The sequence below is a fragment of the Lissotriton vulgaris genome, chromosome 1_1, assembly GCF_964263255.1.
Source record: "Lissotriton vulgaris chromosome 1_1, aLisVul1.2, whole genome shotgun sequence".
Taxonomy (NCBI): Eukaryota; Metazoa; Chordata; class Amphibia; order Caudata; family Salamandridae; genus Lissotriton; species Lissotriton vulgaris.
The window spans coordinates 377,118,906-377,131,093 of record NC_141685.1 but is presented as its reverse complement, the minus strand read 5'-3'; positions in this window follow the sequence as shown (position 1 = coordinate 377,131,093).

Sequence of the window (12,188 nt, the reverse complement as noted above, 5' to 3'; positions counted from 1 at the left end):
CGTTTTACTTGGACTTTGCTTTGTAATGCCCGGAATTCATTGAGCTTCTGTAAAACAGCCAGACTATCATTGATGTTAAATGGTTTTTCATCCGCCACTGTGCTGCCACAATCGAGGTCAGGTACCCACATTCTTATCCTGAACAGGACTTCATATGGAGTACGGCCCCCAAGGGATTTTCTTGGCATGTTAAGTACCCACTGGTCCCCATATAGGTGATTGACCCAACTGCCACCGGAGCCTAATACCCTTGCTGTTATGAATTGGTTTTAAGTCCTGGTTCTTCCTCTCCACGATCGAATTTCCCTTGGGATGGTACGCTGAGGAGTACTGCAATGCTACACCCAAACTTCCCATGGCTTCTTTTTAAGCCCATGAGCAAAATGCAGGGCCACAGTTGGAATGTAATGTGCCAATTGCTTATGTCCCTTTGAAGACTCTCAAATTCTTTAGTACAGTTTTGTCGTCAGCCGAGAGCTGAGGCCAACCCTACAGGAATTTAGCGCATGAATCCACTGCCACCAAGATGTACTTGTAAGTCTCGCCAAATTGCAAGGGTCTAAATTAGACACATGCAAGACGTCTGTCTGATATCAGTAGTGGTGTTTGTGGTGGACATGCTACAGTGGAACCTTTAATCTGCAGACAGATGTCACACTTGAGGACAAAACCCTTTGTCTGTATAGTAAGACCTGGCCACCAATAACGCTGCTTTATAATTAAACCGTTGCAGAGATACCTGCGTGTGCTGAACCCAGACCCTTGTGCGCAGCTAGAACGAATCCTAATCTGCAATCCATGTTTGGTATTACTCTATCCCCCACTCCTGGATTTTGAGTAAATGGAATGTTTTGCGCATCTAACTTGTAGGAGTACTTGAGTGGAAAATCTTTTGGCAATGCTATGCTGTTGCGCATGGTATTTACAGATGTCTTATTTGTCAGTCTGTCCTCGTGCTAGAATGAGTGATTGCAGCAACGGCAGCAGTTCGCACGGTCGCCTTGGTGGCTTTATCGGCCAATGAATTCCCTTCAACATGCACACCAACACGCTGATAACTCAATGTGTGAATTATATGAGCCTGTGACAAGCATTCTATCAGCTTTACAACCTGTTCCTAAAGCAGCGTGTGATTTATTGTGCAACCTTTGGTATCTCTAAACCCGTTCTGGTCCCAATAGTGAAGATTTTCATTGTATGACAACAAATCACACACAATGGGAGTTGGAAATTTCGGACCCGTACTTTGTAGTGCCAGTATTAGGGCTTTTAGTTCTGCCAGCTGCGCTGTGCAGTCCCCTAGGGATTGCATGTGCGTTTTACCACGTCTGAAATTTCTATCATGAATGCGCCCTTTAACGATTGTGCAAGCCGCTGAGTTTTGCTGTTTAGATCCTATAGTGGGCCCAGCAGATCCATCAGTTTTAATGATCCATTGATACTGATCGAGAGGCAGGATTTCTTTCGGGAGAGGCTATTCTTGCTTGTACTGCAGAAATGCTTGTGTTTTCAGTGTAGAATCCCATCTGTAATCTACATCTGTTGCAGTGAGAATTATCTCATTGTATCCATCGTGGATGCCGTGCTTTTGCATCTGGAACACTTGCTTTGGTAACAGCCTCTAAGGTTGGTACTGGAGTCACAACTATTATATGTTTCCCCTGTACTAATGCTCTTTCTCTCACTACAGCAGTTTGTACTGCTGTCAGTATCTTTTCCGTGGATGCAAAATGCATTTCAGCGTTTGTGTACAAATGCTTTTTGTATGCTATGGGTACCGTTTCACCTTCATTGAAGGTGATGTAAGTATACACGGATCACCAAATTAGTGGTATTTACACATGTGTGTAAGTGTTTGGAAGCTATCATGTCAGCTTGTATGTAAGAGAGAATTTTGTGTGTTCCTGTGTCCAATGTTGGACTGAAAAATCAGGTCTGATTAGGTCGTAGAAAGGTTTAACCCTTTAAACGTAATCCAAAATGTATGTTCTACCAACATTTAGGAAACCTAAAATGGATTGTAAAACTTTCTTTTGAGGTTGGAGCAGCGCACACTTCCCTAAAAAATTAGCTGCCAGGCTTTTTTGCCGTCACTTGATAGGTCATATCCCAAAAATAGGGCATTGAGGTGGGCAATTTTTAATTTTATTAATGTTAAATTGGTATCCCACATTTGAGAACCCCAGAATTATGTTTTTCACCCTGTTCAAGTGTTTCAATAACTCATCGTCTGTCAGATAAATATCATCTAGTTTGAAAACGAGAATGCTGTCAAGTATCCTCTTCCAGGTGCTATATTTTGACAGAAGAAACATCCAGATATCCAATGTTGTTTTGTATTTTTTCTGCACAATCATTAATGTGGCTCTGTATGCATTTTGAACTGCAAATGTTTGTGTGCATGTGTTCAAATGCCTGTAGTCTAAAACTAGATGGTATGAATTGTCGAGTTTCATTATGGGAAACAAAGGATTATTCATGGAAGAGGTGCAATTTTCAATCACACCTTGGTGCTCAAGTTGGTCTAAGATCTCACGGACTTGTTTCTTTGCGTTATGTTATATTGGGTACTGCCTCTGCGGAGTAGAAGTAGTTTTTAATGGGATTTCATGATGAGGTGACTCAGCATCCCCCCCACATGATTGCGGTAAAGTGCCGGGGCTAGAGCTAACGCCCACTCCTGCACGTATGAATTTTTAAATGACTCTGGAAGGAGGTCTGAAAAAGCTGGTAAAATTACATCTCTCCCTTTTGGCACTCCATAGCAACCTCAGGTGGTCAATCTCTTTCAGCCAAGAGAATATTGTAACCATATGTCAAGTTATCCCCAAAGAGACCTTTGACTTTTCTGTGCATGTCCCCCTCATTTGGAGTGTAATTTTGTATGAGCAATGAGGGACACTTACCCTTGTATCAGGTGTCTCCATCGTGATATGTTCATTCAACGTTGCTCTCACCAGAAATTCCATCAGCTTTTTGTGAACTATTGTTATTTCTGCTGCACTGTCTAGCATCGTCCAAGCCCATTCCCCCTTCAGAAGCAGAGTCCTCAGTAGTCTGGGCATTTCTTATTTTAAGGCCAGCTACCGTCTTCTTTTTAAATTGTGGTTTAGTTTTGGGTTTATCTTCTTGTTTGATAATATAGTCCGAAGTGTGATGTGTCTCTTATCTGAAAGAAACAGGTTAGTGTTAGATTCCTTACCTTAGAATATCCCCAGGCGTCAGACTGGATCCGGAAAGTTTTGTGTAGCAGTAACCCTGCGTGTCGGTAGGTGTCGTCTGCAGCTCCGTGTCCGTCGTCGGCGCCAGGATGACGTCGTCGGAGTACTTAGACACCGCCCTCACGCGCTGACGTCAGTTCTTCTTTTTTCCGCGTCAGCAAGCGCAGATCCAGAATAAGCAGTACTTCTTAGTCACTTTTTGACTAACCTTTTCAATCTTTTTTGGATCCTATTTTCGAGTCGATACGACTCTTGGTGCCGCTAGGGAGGCCCGGGTTCAAACCCTGTGCCGATTGTAACCTCCTGATGTCGGTTACCGACCCCCACCGTCGGTGCCTCTATTGCCTTGGGGCCGACCACGACGACAAGTCGTGCCCCGACTGCCGTTCACGGTCCTGGTCCAGGAGGAGGTCGAAGGACCGGTCGCAGGGCCACAGTCATCGCAGCTCAGCGAGTCGACACCCTTCGTCGGGCTCCAAGTCGTCAGGTAAGAGGCACAAGTAGTCGAAGAGATGATATCGCTCTTCCGACCTCCCCCGACGCTCGTGTGATGCGGCCGGGGGTTTGGGTGACACCGCCCACGCGGCTTCGCCAGAGCCAGAGGCGCTGCTGCCAGCTCCATACCCGCCGGTCCCTGGGCTGAATGCGGCGCTGGAGGAGATCGATGCCTTCCTCATGGCCATGAGGTCGCTCTCTCCCCGTCTGGTCCCACTGTGGCGCCATCTGGCCCCGCGGCCCCGTCTGGGAGCCCAAGCGGGCTGGGGACTTTGGCCCCGGCGCCGTCTGTTGCTTCGGCCCCGGCGCCATCGTCAACTTCGGTCCTGATGCCGCAGGGACCCACTGGATCCGGGTCGGGATCCAGCTCACCGCTGGTCGACCATATGACCCCTACGCCGGCGCTGACCCCCCAGGTGTCGCCCTCGACAACGTCGTCCCCGGTCTCTCCCTTGGTCTGGATCGCATTTGACGCAGAGAGAAGAGCAATTCTTCTATGATCCGGCCCCATCCTTTGCAACTGACTATCAGGAGATGGAAGGCGAGGAGGATTGGGAACAAGTCATATCAGGACTGGGCAGTTGAGCTAGGTGAGGCCAGTGGTCTGGACACTTCACCCGACACTGGTTTTGTCTCCCCTCCTACTGTGGCTATGGAGGCGGGGCTGCTTACAGCGTGGTGTTGACAAGTGCTGCCAAGGCCTTGGCTCTTGAGGTACCCGTCGCGGCCGTGAGGACTAACCTCCTCACCGAGGTCCCCAAACCGCAGGCATGCTCTTCCGAGCCTCTACTGCCATTTGATGAGGCCCTTACTGACGTTCTGTTGGGCACCTGGTCCGAGCCTGCTACAGGCCCCCCTGTAGATCGGAACGTGGCCAGATGCCACCACCCGGCCCCAGGCGACCTAGCTTCCTCCCACCACACCCCCGAGAGCCTGGTTATCCAGGCCTCTAACTCCCAGCTCGCATTCCCGACTGCCCCTCCTGATCGGGAATCCAAAAGGTATGACCAGTCCGGTAAGAAGCTGTTCTCCTCACTTAGTTTGGGGTTGCGGTCGGTCAACACCACTTGCCTTTTGGGCCGTTATACCCACTCTCTGTGGGACACGGTTGCGGACGTGCTGCCAGACTACATGGAGGAGGCCCGGGCAAAACTCGCTTAAGCCCTTGCGGAAGGGCAAGATGCAGCACGGTACTCTATTAGATGTGGGCTGGATACCATGGACTCGCTAGGCAGGGCAATTTTCACGACTGTGGCGGTTCACCGCCATGCCTGGTTGAGGTCTGCCAACTTTTCGGCTGATGTCCAGAACACACTCATAGACATGCTGTTTGATGGCCATCGCCTCTTTGGCGACAAGGCAGACAATGTGCTTGAGCGTTTCAATGACTCCAGGGCTACGGGCAAGTCCTTGGGCCTGTCAGGCCAACGCCAGCAAACTTCTGCCTTTCACTCCTTTCGTGGCCAAGGAAGGGGCGCCCCCTCACTTCCTGCCAGCCACGGGCCGCAGACTAACATTCAGCGCGGCGGTAGACGTGGTAACCACCGTGGCGGTGCCAGGGGACAGGGGCGAGGCCAGTCCACATCCACCACACAGCATCCGCCTCAAAGCCTTCCTAGTCCGAGCTTTCAGGCCCATTTGACCCCAGTGGGGGGCAGGTTTCGCCATCACCTCCTCAACTGGCGCACCACCACATCAGACAGGTGGGTGCTGCAAATCATCCGAAGGGGCTACTCCTTCCCTTTTTGAGGTGAACCCTCTAGCCATGCCACCGCAGTACCACAACGTGTCGGGGATCACTTGCAACTTCTGCAAGAGGAAGTTACGGCCCTCTTGGCCAAGGGGGGCGTCGAGCGCGATCCTGGGCCAGAAGTAGGGTGTGGTTGTTACTCCTACTACTTTCTGGTTGCCAAGAAAGGCAAAGGGGGCCTACATCCTATCTTGGACCTGCAGAACGTCAACGGCTTCCTCCGGAAGGAGAAGTTCAAGATGCTGACTTTGGCTCAGGTCTTAGCTCATCTGCGCAGATTAGGGGTGTCGGTCTTCCCCTAACTCGACGACTTGAAGGCGGGCTCGCCCCAGACAGTCGTCAGCCACCTCCAGACTATGGCTTACCTCCTGCACCTGCTGGGGTTCTCCATCAATGTGCCGAAGTCACACCTGTGTCCCTCTCAGAAGCTCCTCTTCATCGGAGCGGTTCTGGATTCGGCACAATTTTGGGTTTATCCTCCTGAACAGCGGGTTCGGGATATTTAGACTCTGATTCTGATCTTTCAGCCTTCATCCAGAGTCTCGGTCAGGTTGACGCTGCAGCTTCTGGGGCTGATGGCCTCCTGCAACCTTCTGGTGCATCACGCCGAATGGCGGATGCGGGCACTGCAGTGGGACCTGAAGTTTCAGTGGGCCCAGCATCAGGGCAACCTGTCCGACCATGTCTGATCTCGGAGGGCACTGCAAGATAGTTGCAGTGGTGGCTCACGGACCGCGATTGGGTCAGCGGCAGATCCCTACCCCACCCGGAGCACGTAGTTGTGACGGATGCATCCCACCTGGGTTGGGGGGGCCACATGGGAGAGGTGGAGATCAGAGGCCTCTGGTCTCGGGCGGAGTCCCAGCTCCACATCAACCTTCTGGAGCTGCGGGCGATCCGGCTTGCACTTAAAGCCTTCCTCCCCTCTGTCCGGGGAAGTGTGGTGCAGATGTTCATGGACAACACCACCACCATATGGTACTGCAACAAACAGTGCGGGGTGGAGTTGTGGGCCCTTTGTCAGGAGGCTCTGCGCCTCTGGCAATGGCTGAAACACCAGGGTGTCACCCTGGTGGTTCAACACCTGGCAGGTTCCCTGAACGCCAGGGCGGACGAACTCAGCCGTCGGTGCATGATGGACCACGAATGGTGTCTGAACTTGCACGTGGCACAAGGTCTCTTTCAGCAGTAGGGAGAGCCTTAGTTAGATCTAGTCACCACAGAAGAGATGGCGCAATGTCATAATTTCTGCCCGTTGGAATTTCCAAGGCGGCACTTGCTTGGAGATGCTTTTCGTCGCGAGTGGAGCTGCGGTCTATTGAACGCCTTTCCGCCTATACCACTTCTATCCAGAGTGCTGAAGAAGATCAGGTGCGACCAGGCCCAAGTCATCCTTGTGGCTCCGGACTGGGCACGAAGATACTGGTATCCCAAGGTACTCAGCATGTCAGTTGACCCCCAACCCCCTCATTCGTCTGCCTTCTTCAGGAGAACCTTCTGTCGCAGCAGCAGGGGACGGTCCTCCACCCGAACCTGTCCAGTCTCCACCTCCATGCGTGGAGATTGAGCGGTGACAGTTGAGGCCATTTGATTTGCCTCCTGAAGTCTGTGATGTGATTCTGGCAGCCAGGCGTCCCTCCACAAAATCGGTATATGCCTGCAGGTGGAACGAATTTGTGGCATGGTGCACAGCAAAGGCTGTGGATCCCCTTTCTGCCCCCCTTTCAGAGGTTCTCCTCTTTCTTCTTTCTCTTGCCCAGCAATGCCCTGCTCTGGGCACTATCAAAGGCTACCTCTCTGTCATTTCAGCCTTCTTGAGGCTTCCTGATCAGCCTTCTCTTTTCAAGTCCCCTGTTGTAAATAGATTCTTGAAGGGCATCACTCACATGTTTCCTCCTGTTCCTTTTGTGATGCCTCAGTGGGACTTGAACCTTGTTCTGACTTATTTGATGTGCGCTCCTTTCGAGCCACTTCACAATTGCCCTCTTCGTCTTCTAACACTTAAGACTGCATTCCTGGTTGCCATCACCTCAGCCAGGAGAGTGAGTGAGCTCCAGGCTCTATCTTCTCATCCTCCTTTCCTCTCTGTCCATCCGGACAAAGTTGTCTTGAGAACGCGTCCCTCTTTCCTTCCCAAAGTAGTCACAGCCTTCCACATTGGGCAGTCCATCACTTTGCCCACCTTCTTCCCGCCTCACATCCCTCGAAAGAGGAAGAGCGGCTCCACCATCTGGACCCAAGACATGCGCTCTCATTTTATCTGGACTGCACACGCCAGTTCCGGGTGGACGACCAGCTCTTTGTTGGTTACGTAGGCGCTAAGAAGTAATGGGCGGTGCACAAACTAACCATTTCTAGGTGGGTTGTTTTGTGCATAAAGGCTTGTTATTCACTGGATAAAAAGGAGCCTCCTGTGGGGCTGCGTGCCCATTCCACTCTTGCCACAGCGGCTCCTACTCCCCTGGGTTGCGAAGTCCCCTTGCAGGACATCTGTCAGGCAGCTACGTGGGCCTTGCTGCACACGTTCGCTAGGCACTATTGACTGGACAGCCAAGTCCGGAGAGATGGCTTTTTCGGCCGTTCTGTTCTCCAGGATTTTCTGGTGTGATCATTGGTTCACAGACCCACCAACGGGGTTGGTATTGCTGGGGTATCTATTCTAACGTAAGGAATCTAACACTAACCTGTTTCTTTCAGATTCACAAGTTATTTAACTTCGGTAACGATATATCTGTAAGAAACAGTAGTTAGTTTTAGATTCCTTACCGCCTCACCCATCCTCCTCGTTCTGCAAACCGATATCTAGGGATAAGGTTCTTCCCTTTGAGGGCCCCAGTTTCATGGCACCAGTGTCGGTTTTTATCATGGCTCTGCGTTTCTGGTGCGGAAAAGCTGTGTAGAAGAACTGACGTCAGCGCGCGAGGGCGGCGTCTAAGTACTCCGACAACGTCATCCTGGCGCCAACGGCGCTGACGGCGGACACATAGCCGCAGACGACACCTACAGAGGCGTAGGGGGTACTTTTTTATCCTATTTCCTTTTAGAAGAATCGAGTGCTAGCTTTGAGTTACCGTTTTCAGAATTACTCGTTATTTGTGGTTCACCAGATGTAGCTCCCAAGTTATCTCTCCCCACCGAAGCATAGGTGTCTTCGATAATCTTGGGTAATTCTCGCTCCTGTTGTGCAGGAGTGACTTCACTCAGGTGTTGGCTTATAGCCACTGCTGCTGCCTCCCATTTTATGTTACCTAACATAATTGCTGATATTTGGGCAAAATAACCCATCAGTTTCATCCCCAAGTCCAGGGCAGGTTCTGCCCCGTACTCATTCTGTAGTTGTTTCAATACATCTGGTAGAACTGCTATTGGGGGGGGGGGGGGGGGGGGTACCATAAGTTCTGATATAAACAGCAGTGAAGACCGTACCCCAAGTGGTACAGTCCTTTATCTGGGGAGCTATCCCCATTGTCAAGCAAATTGTTAGTATTTTGTGTTTTTCCTGCGGGCCTTTATGGGGAAATATTGCTTTAAGCTGTGCTATTTTTGTGCTATCCAGAACAGTATTTTCTTACGTTTAGTGGGCATCCTTCCCATAATCGTGGTTAGCGTTTTTGTGCTGATATTTGTGGTATTTACTTGAGGTTGACCAGCTTGAGCAATCCTTGCAGGTTGGATCATAAGTGTTCGTATTATGAACTGTGTGAGGTTTCTGTGCATTAATTTGTGGTGCGGTGTGTAAGCAGCTAGGACCGGCCAGGTCGCTCCTCTGCTGAGCAGACCAAGTCTCACATTTGTTGTGGTGTGGGCGAGAGCACCTTTAAACCAATTAATATATTCTTGGTAAGTTAACAGGACTTCTACGTCCACATATGGAGAGTATTCTTCAGGTGTGTCATCTTTGTAAGTATGAAACAGCTGTGTGTGCGCATCTGCAGGTGGGGAATCTAACCCAAGAATAGAATACCTCTGTCCGGAAAGCATTGTGTGCCTCTATCATGAAGGTAACACTACCACCCATTGCCAGGAGTCCATATTGTAATAATCTATATTAACTGCATGTCTGAAATTGTCTGTAATGTTAAGAGCACCTCCCTGCTCGTCTTCCCTTGTACCTGCAACGCCGTCTCCAGTGACTGACATTGTGTAAGTAAGTAGTAAGGATAAGAGATAAAGTTTTGCACAGTTTGGGGAACTATAATCCTTCAAGCTTGGAAAACCTACAGCCATTACATAGGATATACCTACTCAGCTGCAGCGGATTTTCCTTCCCACTCCAGACATCTCTGGTGTTAAATGTGAGTAGGGTCTCTGACAAAGCACGACTGAACTACTCAGATTTGCCCGTTGAATAAGAACCAAAACTACCTTGGGCGCCATGTTGTGTAGTTCCTAAAAATATATAGGATATGTGTGTTTTTTGGATAACGTAAACTAAGGGATTGGTGCCTAGACTCATTCCGGATTTCCCCACAGGATATGTTACTCTATACACTAGCTAGCTCACAGTGCCACTATCAGCTCCCAAACCTCTAATAAGGAGTGAATAGTTCCTGGCAACCACTGAACATGGCAACCCTTGACTCTTCAGTGATCGTGGAAACAGTACAGTACTTTTCGCTCAGTCATTCGTGCTTACTCAGTCTCCCAGAGACACTCAGAATAAACATTGGGGACATTTTCAATAAGTATTTATGGAGCCAGCATCAATCTAGTATAAAACATGTTTGCTGTGTCAATGAATAGACAGAAGCAAATAGAAAAGATTACAAGCACCAATAGAGTTAATAGTAGATACAGTTCAACCATGGTTGTAAGACAGTTAATATATGCAGGCATAAAAACATAACAGTACTTGAGCGTACTCCTATGATGCGGACCCTACTTAAGTGTACCTAGCATGTATGTGGGTGTGAAGCTGAAAATCTCCATGGAAAGTGCCAACCCCATTACGTGCTGGGAAAGAATGAAGGACCGTCTTGGTCACAGGTTAGACACTCTGCAAGGGATGTCAGACCGCTGCATGTTGAAGCTTCAGCATGCAGGACCTCAGTGTCCGCATAGAAGAGTCTCCTCCCCTTACCTTGTGACGGTGAGGTTCTTTTATACCAAAAAGGTAGCCTTGGGGTTCTACCACAATCGATATGTTGTGAGTATGATTATGTAAATTAACCTAAATCAATCATTGTAACTATGCAACGTAGTCCTGTCACTCGAAGATGAAGATAGCGATGACTTTTGTACAGAGTCTGTTAACCCTGGTATGTACGTCATGTGCGGAGGATTAAGATATGATACTAAGAATCCTTATGCACTATAAATTGGGGTAGTTTCAAGGAAGCCAATCGAAATTTATTCAGCACATAACTTGGTAAAAGTTCCTCACTATAACCATTATGCAGAGCAAGGTAGGACGAATGTAGGTTAAGGATCCCTGTGCTACTTGGGCCTAGGTTTGGGAACATACTCTCTTGGATAAAACCGATGTCGCTTTACGAACAAGCCTACAAGAAAGGTTTATTTGGTATGAATGTAACTCTGTGATAACCTAATGTAGTGACTATTAAAAGCCCTAGGAAAATTATACAAAGGTTAAACACACGAGAGTGATCGCTCATTAAATCAAAAAAAGTTTGCTATGGTTAAGCTCACTAACTGCTGTGACGTTTTTGAAAAGGTTCCATAAATTTCCTGACACTCTGCAAGGGTAGTGCTCCGATATATGGCTATTGGGTTTTGCAATATTGTAGGACTCTTTATCCCCTTTGTCTTGCTTTCCATGTCCTATTTGTTTGCTCCTCCCTTTCTGAATTTCTTTCTGTTTCCTTCTTCCCACCGCAAGCCTCATTGCATACTCGGGTAAAGGTTTGTTTGCAGGGCAAGATATACAACCATTTCTTTACATCAACATCGGAATTACAGAAACACTATGTTTTTAGCTTGATAAGTATTTGGAGCATATAATGCAAATATAAGCACCTTTGCATAAAGGTTAGCTTGCCTGATGTGATCCCAAAGTTTGGGCGACCTCATGCCAAAATTAAAAATAGTTCTGGCAAAGGGATACCAAGGTACCCTGGCAGTTAAAAAGCCATTGTCATTTTAGTGTGTAGATTTGCATATGCCTCCCTTCCCATCACACACTTCTGTTGCATAACATTTCAAATAATAGGTTTTACTATTGTCCAACTCTGTGGTCGTCGATTTATCGACCTCTGAAGAATGAAAGATCAAGCCTGCCTCCCCGGGATTCGAATTGTGACCTTAGAACCCATGCACCAACACACACGTCATCAGCAGGTGCATTAATACCCTGAGTTGTCTTGGAGGTACATACAGTCAAATACACATGCATATCATCTTTATTCTTATGACCTGAGTGTATCTACCTGAAGTTACCTTTCCTTCATAATAATTTTTTTATAGTTTTCTTTTTTTATTTATTGTATAGTTACTATATCTTTCTAATATTAAAGTAGATGGAGCAGGAACGTAAATGGCTAGTATTTTTATCATTACAGGTGTACAGAGCTTCACATTCCACAATGGCTTTGGAGCACTATTGAAAATAAACCCCCACCATTAAGATACTTGTGTTTTTCTAATATTGCACTTCTATTTCATTCACCTTTTTATGGAAAATCTTTTGCTGTCTCTTTCTCAAAGATTTTAGTTTCTGTCTTCTGATTCTGTGCGACAGGAGTTAGCAGAATGTCTTGGCCAGG